Source organism: Trachurus trachurus (assembly GCF_905171665.1).
Source record: "Trachurus trachurus genome assembly, chromosome: 18".
NCBI lineage: Eukaryota > Metazoa > Chordata > Actinopteri > Carangiformes > Carangidae > Trachurus > Trachurus trachurus.
This window is the reverse complement of record NC_139909.1, coordinates 4,265,240-4,277,682: the sequence shown is the minus strand read 5'-3', so window position 1 is coordinate 4,277,682 and position 12,443 is coordinate 4,265,240.

Genomic DNA, 12,443 nt, shown 5'->3' with positions numbered 1-12,443 from the left:
GGTAAATGTTGAACATGATTCCTCCTTCGCTGCGCCGCTTTACGAGCACCGCAACCATCGGTTTCTCTGAGACATTTGCTTGATTTCCTGTCACAGGTGAAACAAAATGCCCCTGAACTTTCTCAGCTCGTCAACACATTTTTCTTTTCCCATTTTTATGATTAACTTTTTAATGAACTCACTTCGGGGTTGCAGGTTGCAGGTTGCAGTCGACTGATGAGTTCATTCACCCGACGGATCCACAGGTTTGGCGCTACGACCTCAGGTTCCCATTTGCTCCTCGAGTTTCTTTCTTTCCTCGCTGATGTGTCGACTCACTGCAAGTTTAGTTTAGTTTATTTATATGACCATATATTTATGTATTATTGATTATTCAAAGAAATAAAAAGATGGCTGCACCAGACCATTAGCAAGAACGCTAATTTCCATCTGTAGTCTACATAAATAGACTGTAAGTACAAGTTACGATAGACAATACAGGGTATATTAAAAGGATAGTTCAACATTTTGTCAAATTGGCCCATTGCCATAATCCCTATAGTCATAGCAGTAGGTTTGTTATCTTTAATTGTCGGTGCAAGCTGTTTTTAGAACGGCGGAGCAGAGCCGTGAGCTGCTCAGAGCTACGCTACGGAGGCTCATGGGATTTCTTGGTTTCCCTCATCAAACTCATCAAATACACAATCCAACAACTCCACAACGCTCTGGTGGACAAGTTGTGACCTGCACATTCACCACGCTATGAGATAATAACACAACGTTGAGAGTTGTTTTAGAGGGAAATACAGAGACTGCTTGATGAAAAACTGTCCCTGAAGGCAACGTGCATCAGCGGTTTTGCATGAATTTCCCTCTAAAACAACTCTGTGTGGTAACGTTGTGTTATTATCTCATAGCGTGGTGAATGTGCAGGTCACAACTTGTCCACCAGAGCGTTGTGGAGTTGTTGGATTGTGTATTTGATGAGTTTGATGAGGGAAACCAAGAAATCCCATGAGCCTCCGTAGCGTAGCTCTGAGCAGCTCACGGCTCTGCTCCGCCGTTCTAAAAATAGCTTGCACCGACAATTAAAGGTAACGAACCTACTGCTATGACTATAGGGATTATGGCAATGGACCAATTCGACTAAATGTTGAACTATCCCTTTAATACCAGCAATCATAAAACCTTTTTAGGTGATGGGCACCACACTCTAAATTGCACTCTGTAATTTAATCACGATGACTGTCCTGTTTTGTCTTTGTCTTTCTTTTTTTTAAACAAATCGATTATTCGATTATCAAAATAGTTAATTCAGTTCATAGTTAATAGTTAATTTGATAATCGATTACGATTATTGTAAAAAACAAAAAACAAAACAGGACAGTCATCATGATTAAATTACAGAGTGCAGTTTAGAGTATGGTAAACCTGTGCCCATCACCGGAAAAAAGTTTTATGATTGCTGGTATTAAAGGGATAGTTCAACATTTTGGCAAATTGGCCCATTGCCATAATCCCTATAGTCATAGCAGTAGGTTTGTTACCTTTAATTGTCGGTGCACCTAAAGAACGGGAGGTCCATGCTGCATGATGCATCAATCTGACAGGTTTCTACGGTTTTAGGAAAGCAAGAAGGAAGTTAGTTAGACTTCTGCTCTGCTCTGCTGCTGCTGCTGCTGATGATGACGGTGTTGGACCTTCCTCCTCCCCCCGATTGGATCTGATCAGTTCCTCGTGGCAGTTTCCAGCTCTTATCGTTCAGATGTTTCACAGATATCCTCACATTTTAATCCCAGACACTGAACCGTGCAGCTGCTGGTTTCATTACCTGATCTGGGAGATTGTCCGGTTGCTGCTCCAGCCTGAAAATTAAATCAAGTCAAACTGTCTCGGGTACTTTTTTTTTTTTTTTCCTTTTCCAGTTTCGTCCAAATTACTGATCAGATAAACCACCGATTTAAAATAAAAACAACAATGTCTCGGCTGCGATGACGGACCCAGGAAACCTTTATCTGACATTATCTTTCTGGCATTTCTGCGTTATTAGGAGGAGGATAAGGCCGGGAGGAGATGGATGAGACACGACACACGGCAAAGGTCGCATGTCGGGGTCGAACCCGTGACGTCGGGGTCGGGCGCGGCCTTTTACCTCCGCTCCTGACCTCTAAAAAAACCACCATGGAGACTCAAAAAGGCAACCTACCCTCGTCTTCCTCCTTCTCCTCCTCTCTCTTCCATCGTCTCCGTGGTAACCGTCCTTGCGGCGACCTTTGCTGGGTAAACCCCCCCCCCCCCCCCTCCTCCCCCGTGATTGGCTGCGGCGATAGCGGGGAAAATGTCAGCAAATAATAAAAAGATACGAAGCTTTCTGCTGTTTGTTTGGCGTCTGCGTCGTGTTGTCAGTGTCAGTGTTTTGTTTGATCAATAATCTGATCAATGACCTGATCGCTGAGCTGTGTGTCTGGAGATTTAAAGGGATAGTTCACCCAAAATTCAAATTTCACTCATTACACTGCAAAAACTCAAAATCTTTCCAAGAATATTGGTCTTATTTCCTGTCAAAATGTCTCATTTCTACTCAAAACTAATCTCTTTCCACTTTAAATAAGACTCATCACCTAAAAATGAACTTGTTTTTAGATCATTTTCACTTGTTTCAAACTAATTTTCACTTGAAATACTGTAAGTAGAAAAATCTGCCAGTGAAAGCAGGTTTCTTGTGCTCGTGATAAGGAAGAAAAATTTGCTCCACTGTCAGATTTTTCTACTTATTTCAAGTAAAACAAATGCTTGAAAGAAGTAAAAAGTGTCTTAAAACAAGCTCCTTTAATGTGATTTTACGTATAATGAGATTTGTTTTGACAAGAAATGACATTCTGACTGAAAATAAGACAAATATTATTGGTAAGTTATTGAGTTTTGAGTTTTGTATCTACTCACCCTCATGTCGACAAAGGGCTGGGGAGAATTTTCAGAGTCCTCCGTGGCTTCTCTGAGTTACAGGGGGGCTCACTTTTCTTCGTCCAAAAAGACACACCAAAAAACATCCAAATACCTCCATAGTGCTCGTATGTAATGTCCGTCTTGTATTGAAGCCCCAACATGAGAAATTGTTCCGAAAAAAATTAAATAAGTCTATATTTTAAGCTTGTTTGTAGCGGAAGCTCCCAGTGTCTCAGTTCACTGCTCTTCCTGTGATTTGCACTGACCGGCGGAACAATTTCTCATGTTGGGGCTTCAGTACAAGACGGACATTACATACGAGCAGCATGGAGGTATTTGGATGTTTTTTGGTGTGTCTTTTTGTTACGAAGACAGTTGGTATCCATTTGCAACCGTTATATGGACATGCACTGCTACGCCGAGACCCCCTGTAACTCAGAGAAGCCACGGAGGACTCTGAAACTTCTCCCAGCCCTTAGTCCACATGAGGGGGAGGAGATAATGCGTGAAATTTGAATTTTGGGTGAACTATACTATTTGTTTACCTCATGCCGTCTTCTTCTTCTTCTTCTTGAAGGTGACTCCAGACGACGGCGTCTCCAGAAGGTCAAAGGTCACACACATCGGTCTGAATGTATGAATGAGCTGAGTTCAGTGGACGGTTTCCATTAATAATGTAGGAAACCCACATGTTTCAAGAACAATGTTGTGTATATAACAATATAGATCTGCATCATGTATCCTCGTGTGTGTGTGTGTGTGAGACCATTCAGATGCAACTCATGTACAACCGATAGCAGACTGATTAAAGAAACAGAAGCAAGATATTGATGAACCTTCTCCAGTGTTGTTAATGTTAATGTAAATTATTATGAAATGGAAAAACATAGCTGATTTATTTAAAACTGCAAAGCTGATCAATGAGAAGATATAAAACTACACTGAGAAAGTTTCTCTCTGGAGCTCTAGTAACAACAGGTCGGTGTCAGCCAATCAGAAGAGAGAAAGAGGGTCTGAGGCTCTCTTGTGATTGGCTAACTGTTTTCTAAAGTGATCCAATAAAAAATTAGAGCAGATTTCCGAATAAAACACTCAGATAAACTGTATTGTATGGAGCTATAATACAAACATCTACTTTTATTTTTAAGGAGCTTTAACACAAACATCTACCTTTATTTTGAAGGAACTTTTACACAAACATCTACCTTTATTTTGAAGGAGTAATAAAAACATCTACCTTTATTTTGAAGGAACTTTTACACAAACATCTACCTTTATTTTGAAGGAGCTTTAGCTCAAACATCTACCTTTATTCTGAAGGAGCTTTAATACAAACATCTACCTACCTTTATTTTGAAGGAGCTTTAATACAAACATCTACCTTTATTTTGAAGGAGCTTTAACACAAACATCTACTTTATTCTGTAGGAGCTTTAACACAAACATCTACCTACCTTTATTCTGAAGGAGCTTTAACACAAACATCTACCTTTATTCTGAAGGAGCTTTAATATAAACATCTACCTTTATTTTGAAGGAGCTCTAATAGAAGCATCTACCTTTATTCTGAAGGAGCTTTAACACAAACATCTACCTTTATTCTGAAGGAGCTGTAACACAGGAGCAGATCTATTATGGTCTGTGGCTCTTTGGTCATTACCATGAACATAAGCAGATCAGAAGTGAAGCTAATGATGTTAATGAGATGTAAATGTCCCTGTTGAGTTCGGCCCTGATGGCTGCTTCCTGCAGCGCTGTGTTGGACACAACCGACCAATTAGGATCCATGGTGTCATATCAATGTGTGTGTGTGTGTGTGTGTGTGTGTGTGTGTGTGTGTGTGTGTGTGTGTGTGTGTGTGTGTGTGAGAGATCAAACACCTCGTCCTTCACTTTCCCTCTTCAAACACTTTCCTGCGCGTGTTTTTGCGTTAATCTGTTGTGTGCTTTGAGATATGGATGTAAACGTGCCCAATGTGTGTGTGTGTCTCTCTGTGTGTGTGTCTCTGTGTGTGTGTGTGTGTGCGTGTGTGTCTCTTTCTGTGTGTGTGTGTGTGTGTGTGTGTGTGTGTGTGTGTGTGTGTGTGTGTGTGTGTGTGTGTCTGTGTGTCTGTGTGTCAGTATGTAAACACCCCCATCAACCAAAGGTCATCTCAAACCAAACTTCAATTAGCGACGGATTGTTGCCCGGGAATGACAGTCGGGTGCCGTGGCGACCTCGTGACTGAGACGTGGGCGGATTGTAACACACACACACACACACACACACAGACACACACACACATGGACACACACAGACACACACAGAGGTCAGTTTGACTCGTTGTCTTGCTGTTCTCTGTTGTCTGATACATATTCATCAGTCCAACACCCTCATGAATATTAATGAGCTTCATGTTTATACATATTCATGAACATTTATGGTTAGTTGACGCATAATTTGTTTGAAAATCTTGCTGCAACACGAGACTGCAGTTCACCTGTGTGTGTGTGTGTGTGTGTGTTCTGTGTGTAGGGGAATATGTGTACATTTTTGGTCTCCAAGGTGACGGATGGAAATCCCAGGAACACCTGAGACGGTGATGAAACCCACGGCAACAGCCGCAGCGCTGCAGCAGATCTTATCTGAGTTAAGTTTCACAGCGGAGCAGCTGATGCAGCGGAGACGAGGCTACGGCTAACTAGTTGGTTAGCGTAGCTTAGCACACACAGAGCGGGAATGGGGAAACAGCTAGCTTAGCTCAGCTTTGGGAAAATGTTGCTTTATTATGTTTTCTACCTACAAAAACATATTGTGTGGGAGTGTATAAAACAACAGTAAATGCTTTAGTCCTACAAAGACAAGACATACGTGTGTAACGGAGGTCCGCGGGTTTAGCACAGTCACAAGCTACTAGTGAGGAGAAGTGACGACGTGTGGCGGTTAGCGGTACTGAAGTTAAACTCACTCACCCATAAAAACACTTTTTTTAAAACAACTTTATTGACAACAAGAGTACACAGGACTGAATACAGTTAGATGAAATAAGTGTATACAACATTAATACACAACCAAACCATCATAAATACGCCAGGGGTTGACAGCAAGATAGAAAAAACATACATTTAAATAAATATTTTGTAAAACTTACAAAGATATACGTTTTAACAGCTTTTTTATTCTCACAATCACAGAGGGAGGAGATATATTGACCAACATATGCAGACAGTTCCAAGAAGTTTGGCTTCTTACCAGAAAATGTAGACTCATGTATGTAAAATTTGGATAAAATACCCATAAAAACACATGCAAACCACTTGCCAAGTGGTCACTGACCTCTTGGCAAAACGGTTTGCATTGTCGCCTGGTTTACTATAAAATAATGCAAATAATGTATAAAGCAAAAAAAGTTACTAGCTAGAAAAGAGACTGAAAGGAGATGTATATCTGTTGTTGGAGTTAGACTATGGAATAACATGGATTTGCTAATGTGTAGTTCATTTTCGGTTTAAAATTTTAATTTTAGGTTACAAATGTTGATTTTTTTTTTTTTTTTTTTTTTTTCCTTTTCCTTTTTCTCTTACTGTTAACTTTGTTTTTCCTCAGTGGATGTGAGGGTCTAAGGACAGAGGATGTTGTTATGATGCCATGTACAGCCCTTTGAGACAAACTGTTTGTAAAAATGGGCTATACAAATAAAATTGCCTTGCCTTGCCTGATGGTTTCTCTCTGGTTTCGTTTTGCTTTTCTGTTAGTTTGTTGTTTTTTCCCCCCTATATTGTAAGAATGCTGGGTAGCTTAATTTGCTATGTAGGACATAAATATGAACATTATGCTTCTGTCTGTGCCTTTTCAGTCACTACCTTGTTGATAATATTTGTAGTGCTGTTAGTTGTTGTAGCTATTATATGATGACTGAATAAAGAATTTCATTATCACGTGGCAGTAACACACTGATCGGCTACATTCTGCAGAAAACCACTAGTAAACATCAGTGTGTTTGTTTTTTTTTGTTTGAATGAATGAATGAATGAATGAATGAATGTATTTTTTATTTTAGAACATGTATAAAAAAATATATGTAACTATGTGTACATACAAAAGAAAGAAAAAAAAATAGAGCCAAGACATAACAAAACACAGCATATTGTTCGAAAAAGGAGTAGGAAGAAGTAAAAAACTTTTTAATTTCCCTCCCCTTTTTAAGTATTCTTCAGTTTGTTACTACTACATAATACATAATACCTATATAGATATATACCATATATATGCACACACATTAATTATCTCAATCATAAATGATACAATACATCTATATAAATATCATAAATATCTGTATAAATATATAATTCCAAATATAAAAATATACTACATACATATCCTTATAAATATAAATATATAAACTATCCCCATAATTAAATATATACCATATATACCCTATACTAAGTTAGTTACAATATAACTATCAACACTATTCTATTTTGTTTCATATAAAAACTTCCTACTTCCTCATCATCTTTTAACTGTGAAAGATGAAGGTATTGATTAATGTGTGAATGAGCCTGAGCCACAAAGTGCGTTTTAAACCCCATAAACCCAGTCTCCCTGTCCGACACAACAGGTTCTGCATATGAAGATCGTATCGTCTCTAATGACAGGACAGTGATTGACTGATGTTTTACTGCTGATACCCAGCTATCAGTTCACAGGCCCCTCAATAAGGAATCAATACTTGGAGTGTGTTGTCGATGGGAAAAGGTCAGAGAAGTTAATAAGAGCTTCGCCCTTCACCGTCGGATCAGGACTCTTAATCCTCCAAACGCTCCGATGAAGCGGGACATTACATTACAGTCTGAAGGGGGGAAAAAAAAGATGAGAGCAGGTAAAACTTTATTGATCGTGATGTGGAGAAAGTTTCTGCAGCTCCGGCCACAGGTTGGATTCCAGAGGCTCCAGAGACTCCCAGTCTGAGCTCGGCGTCTCAAGGTTTTCGTGACGCTTTGTTTCTTCCTGCTTTATAAAGTTCACTAAACTGTATCGCATCTGAAGTGACAGAGCGACCGTCAGAGAAGCTTCAAGGCTAAAAGACAAAGAGAGATGAACTGCACTTGTAGCAGACCACTTTTTGGTTTTATGTACTGCTCTTACTCATTTTGAGGGCAGCCTTGTATTGCTAAAATGGTTAAATAAGTAAAAATCTTTAAAAACTATACTAACTAATAGTTAAGTTACTTTAAATGCATTGTGACATGATTTCGTTACATAAATAAATATATTTCATGATTTGAATGCATTATATTAAAATGTCATTCATCTGGTTTTTATATGCATATTGCCCGTTTTGAAGGTTATATTTGTAATGAGCTTTTATTTTGAAGAGACCGCTAACATACCTTGTCACTTCCTGGCTGTATTGTGTCTTCTGGTATAAACAAGGAACAGTATGAATGAGCTGATGGTAAAAGTAAAAGGTTTTACGGTAAACTAAGGAAAATAAGGAGATAAAGCAACGATAACTCAAGAATAAAACACCAAAGACTGTGTTAACTACCTACCCCCGAGGAGGTAGAAGTTCTCACCTTGGTTTTCTACAAAGTGGTTTTTATGGAGCTGGTTTATGGAGCTGTTTGTGAAAATAAAGACAGTTTTGAGAAAATCATCAGTCGGGTCCACAATCTGTCGGAGGGTATGCTACAGCACTGATATAAAAACACTCCTGTTTTGTAGTTACTGATGGAAAATATGCAAACAACATGGCGTCATAATGCTTTAACCCAGACTTCCTCTGCATGCAATGAGTGTGTTTGTTATGAGTCTCTCTCTCTCTGTCTCTCCGTAATGGGAGGAATCTGCTCCGTTTGAGAGAGGATGATGGGAAAAAAAGACCTCGGCTCCTCCCTGAAGGTTTGTGTTTGTGCGCCGCTGATGGGAAGCCATCACCACAAGCCGATTTATTGGCTTTTAACCTTCAAATTGCCTCGTCTGTTTTTCTCAGCAGTTAATGGCTGATGGGAGGATTTCACTCAGCCAGCTGATGGCAGCTCTAATGAACCCAAATACTTCAATTCAGCCACCAGCGCTGGATGCTGAACGTATACGACTCTCTGAAACACCGTCCCACCGGGGTCAGCCCTATGTTCCCTCAGCCCTATGTTCCCACAGCCCAATGATCCCACAACCCTAAGAATTTTCTCAAAATGAAACTCTAAGTCAAGTCATTTTTACTTTTATACCACATTTAAAGGGATGATTCAGAGTAATTTCAACCTAGGGGCCTTTGCACCATGACCTCGAGCCAAACGCCCCCCCCCCCCAGAAGCTTGTTTTCTCTTGCACTTGTGACAGTGGTGGTCCTGTCACTATGCCTCCAATTGATCATGTGCCCTGGCTACTTGGCCATGGGGATGTCCCTTTGGGTGACTGGTAAGCGCGCATGACTCTTACCCGGGAGGTGTGGGTTCAATCCCCGCCCGGGCCCTCTTCACCTTGCCACACACTGTTACCTTCAGGTCGGAGGTTAAGGGTGCCTTCTATCAGGACTAATAGATATACTGTAGGTCTTCATTTGTTCCTTCTGCTATCATGATGCTGAACAGTGTTAAACAGTGAGATAATTGACAGCTGTCTTGACCACCTTGTTTGAATGCACTTGAATGCATTTTGTCTCTGTATGCACTTGGAAATTAATTACTCTGCCCAATATGTGTTGTTATGTGTTGCTCTATGTGCTGTTTTTCCTAACAGAGGTTGATTGCTCTGTGTGTGTGTTTTATGTGTATTTATTGGTATTGTATGTTTTTATGTATTTTGGACATCCTGGCTGCAAATCAATTTCCCAACTGGGACAAAAAAGATAATTTTGAACTTTGAACATTGAATGTTCCCAGGGCCCTATGTTCCCAGATTTAACTAAAAGCTACATTACATCAACTGCTACTGGATAATAGTTTGGGTGTAATTGACTACCAACTTGGGAGAAATGGGGATAAAATCTGATGCAAATTGATCATAATGAAATGTGGGAACATAGGGCCTAAATTTGGAAAGAAAAAAACCTTAGAAATGAGGGAACATAGGGCTGAGGGAACATAGGCACGCTCCCGTCCCACCGGCCGAGCCAGCGTTTTTTAGAGCTGCAGGTTTGTTGTTGTGACTGAGTTTCGCTGCCTGGGAGCGTGAATCATTACAGGTCTGTCAGGAGACAAACAAACAAACAAACACACAAACAAACCAACGAACGCTGCTTTCGTCTTCACTTCGTTAAGCTTAAGGCGGCACAAACCCGTCTTGGTTTGTTCCCGTGGCGCCGCGGTGTCGCCTCGGTGTTTTCATGTCTAATTATCTGCTGAGGTCGAGTCCGGGCGCCGCCGCCTCTGCAGCTTCACCTCTCGTTGCCACCGTGATGCATCACAACTTTTATCTGCTGCACGGGGGTCCAATCGAAAACCTTTTATTACATGTGGATTTAAATCATTAAAACACTGACGAGAGAGACGAGAGAGAGCCAACACCAGAGTGTGTTAGCTGGAAACAGAGGCAGAGTGAATCTCTGACAGGCAGAGGAAACATCGCTGCTAATGGACTGAAAATTTAAAATAATGAGCTGTTAAGTTGTCCAGCTTTCTGAAACGAAAACCAGCGACAACTCAACTCAATTTATCATTAATATATCCACCGTTTTATCTTTGAAGTAAAAAGGATTTCATGTGTTTTGACTGTTGTAATTTTACGGTGAAGACAAATGATAATAAAACAGGTCCTTTATTTTGTTCTTCTGACAATCAAAGACTGATTTAACTAATAAAACTCAAGTTTTTCTTCCCTCAACTTCTCTTTTCACAACTTTTCCTCCTACTCTCTCTTCCGACTGGTTTAGTGTTTCGTAATACACAGTATTATATTAAACACTTATAATTAGCCAATCTCATGTTAAATGCGTGGGCATTATGGGCAAAGTTGTTTTATAAAACAATATGAACTATCATCTAGAAAAGAATTCCTGTCACTATAAAATACAAGTCTCCATATTCTCTGCTTAAAGACACTGACTGTATTTCAGGTTAGATAATAAAACACTGACATCGTCTGCTTATACAGTTTAATTTTGCATTTCATTAGTTGTGTTGGAAGATTATTCATACGTAGCCTATATTCAGAAAAGCAGTGGGCCACGTACGCTTCCCTGTGGTGCACCGTAACATCTTATAACGAAAAAAATGTTTAAATATATTCAAACTCATCCATCTTCACCCAAACAAAAGATACAAACAATCAGTTCAGTATCATTATAAACATCAGAAAAGCTAGTAGAAAAGCTAGTAACTTTATTTTTTGCTTTATACATTATTTGCATTATTTTATAGTAAACCAGGCGATGATGCAAACCGTTTTGCCAAGAGGTCAATGACCACTTGGCAAGTGGTTTGCACATGTTTTTATGGGTGAGTACCGCTGGGCCTTTTCACAGTATTTTGACATTGTGACATCTAAATTTGTTCATCTAACTTTTTGTTCATCTAACTTTGTTGTGGTATTATTTCACTTCTATGTTACAAACAAGGCAGGAGAGTTTCACCTGATGAGCTAGATGCCAGACTGAGTTCTCATTGAATTCGAAGTCCTTCATCTGTTTCTTTAACACAAACAGACAAACTGTGACTGTATGAAGTGTAAAAAATAAGAAGCAGAGAGAAGAGCTTACAAAAAGTGTTCACACTTGGTGAAGCCTCCCTCTATAAATAAAGGTTTGAAATGGAAGTGTGTCCTGCAGCGGACAGATAGATGACCACACAGCTCCGATATCAGGCTCCAGCACCGGGTCCAGGATTAATTTCCGACCCGTGTCCCTGAAGAAATAAGGACACGTTGTGACTGCAAATCATCTGAGGAGGAGCTGGATTCAGCCGGTGGGAGAGAGAAACACAGGGTGTTCATGTTTTTATTCTGACACCGACAATCTCTCTCTCTCTCTCTCTGAAGGAAGCACCTTGAAGTTTCAGATGTTTGATCTCAAGTGTGATGAAGTGTCTGGTTACAGACACTAAAACTGGCAGAGAGAAATGTATTTGTGGAGTTTTTGGGAAACAGATGATAGCTCGGTGAAGTAGTGACAACCTGCTGGGATGGTTGGAGCACTGCTAAAGCTATCAGGCTAACAGTAAGCATGACAGATACCTGGAAACATGGTTGATATATCTTTAATATAGGATGTATTTACTTTGTTAGTGGACTATTATATGTAATAGTATTATATATATAATAGTCCACTAACGAAGCAAATACAACAAGTTCAGGAATACCAATAAACGGTGATTTCTTTCAAATAAATACGATTTTGCACTTTATAATTCACTGTTGAAAAAGAAACCATGGATGTTTGGTCGAATGTCCGTAGAGAAACAACTCGGTTATGTTAGAGAAAAGGTTGTAGTTTGCGTTAATCTGGTGCCTTTGAAGTAAAGTAGCTTTGTCTTAAAGAGATAGTTCAACATTTTGGCAAATTGTCCTATTGCCATAATCCCTATGGGTTTAGCAGTAGG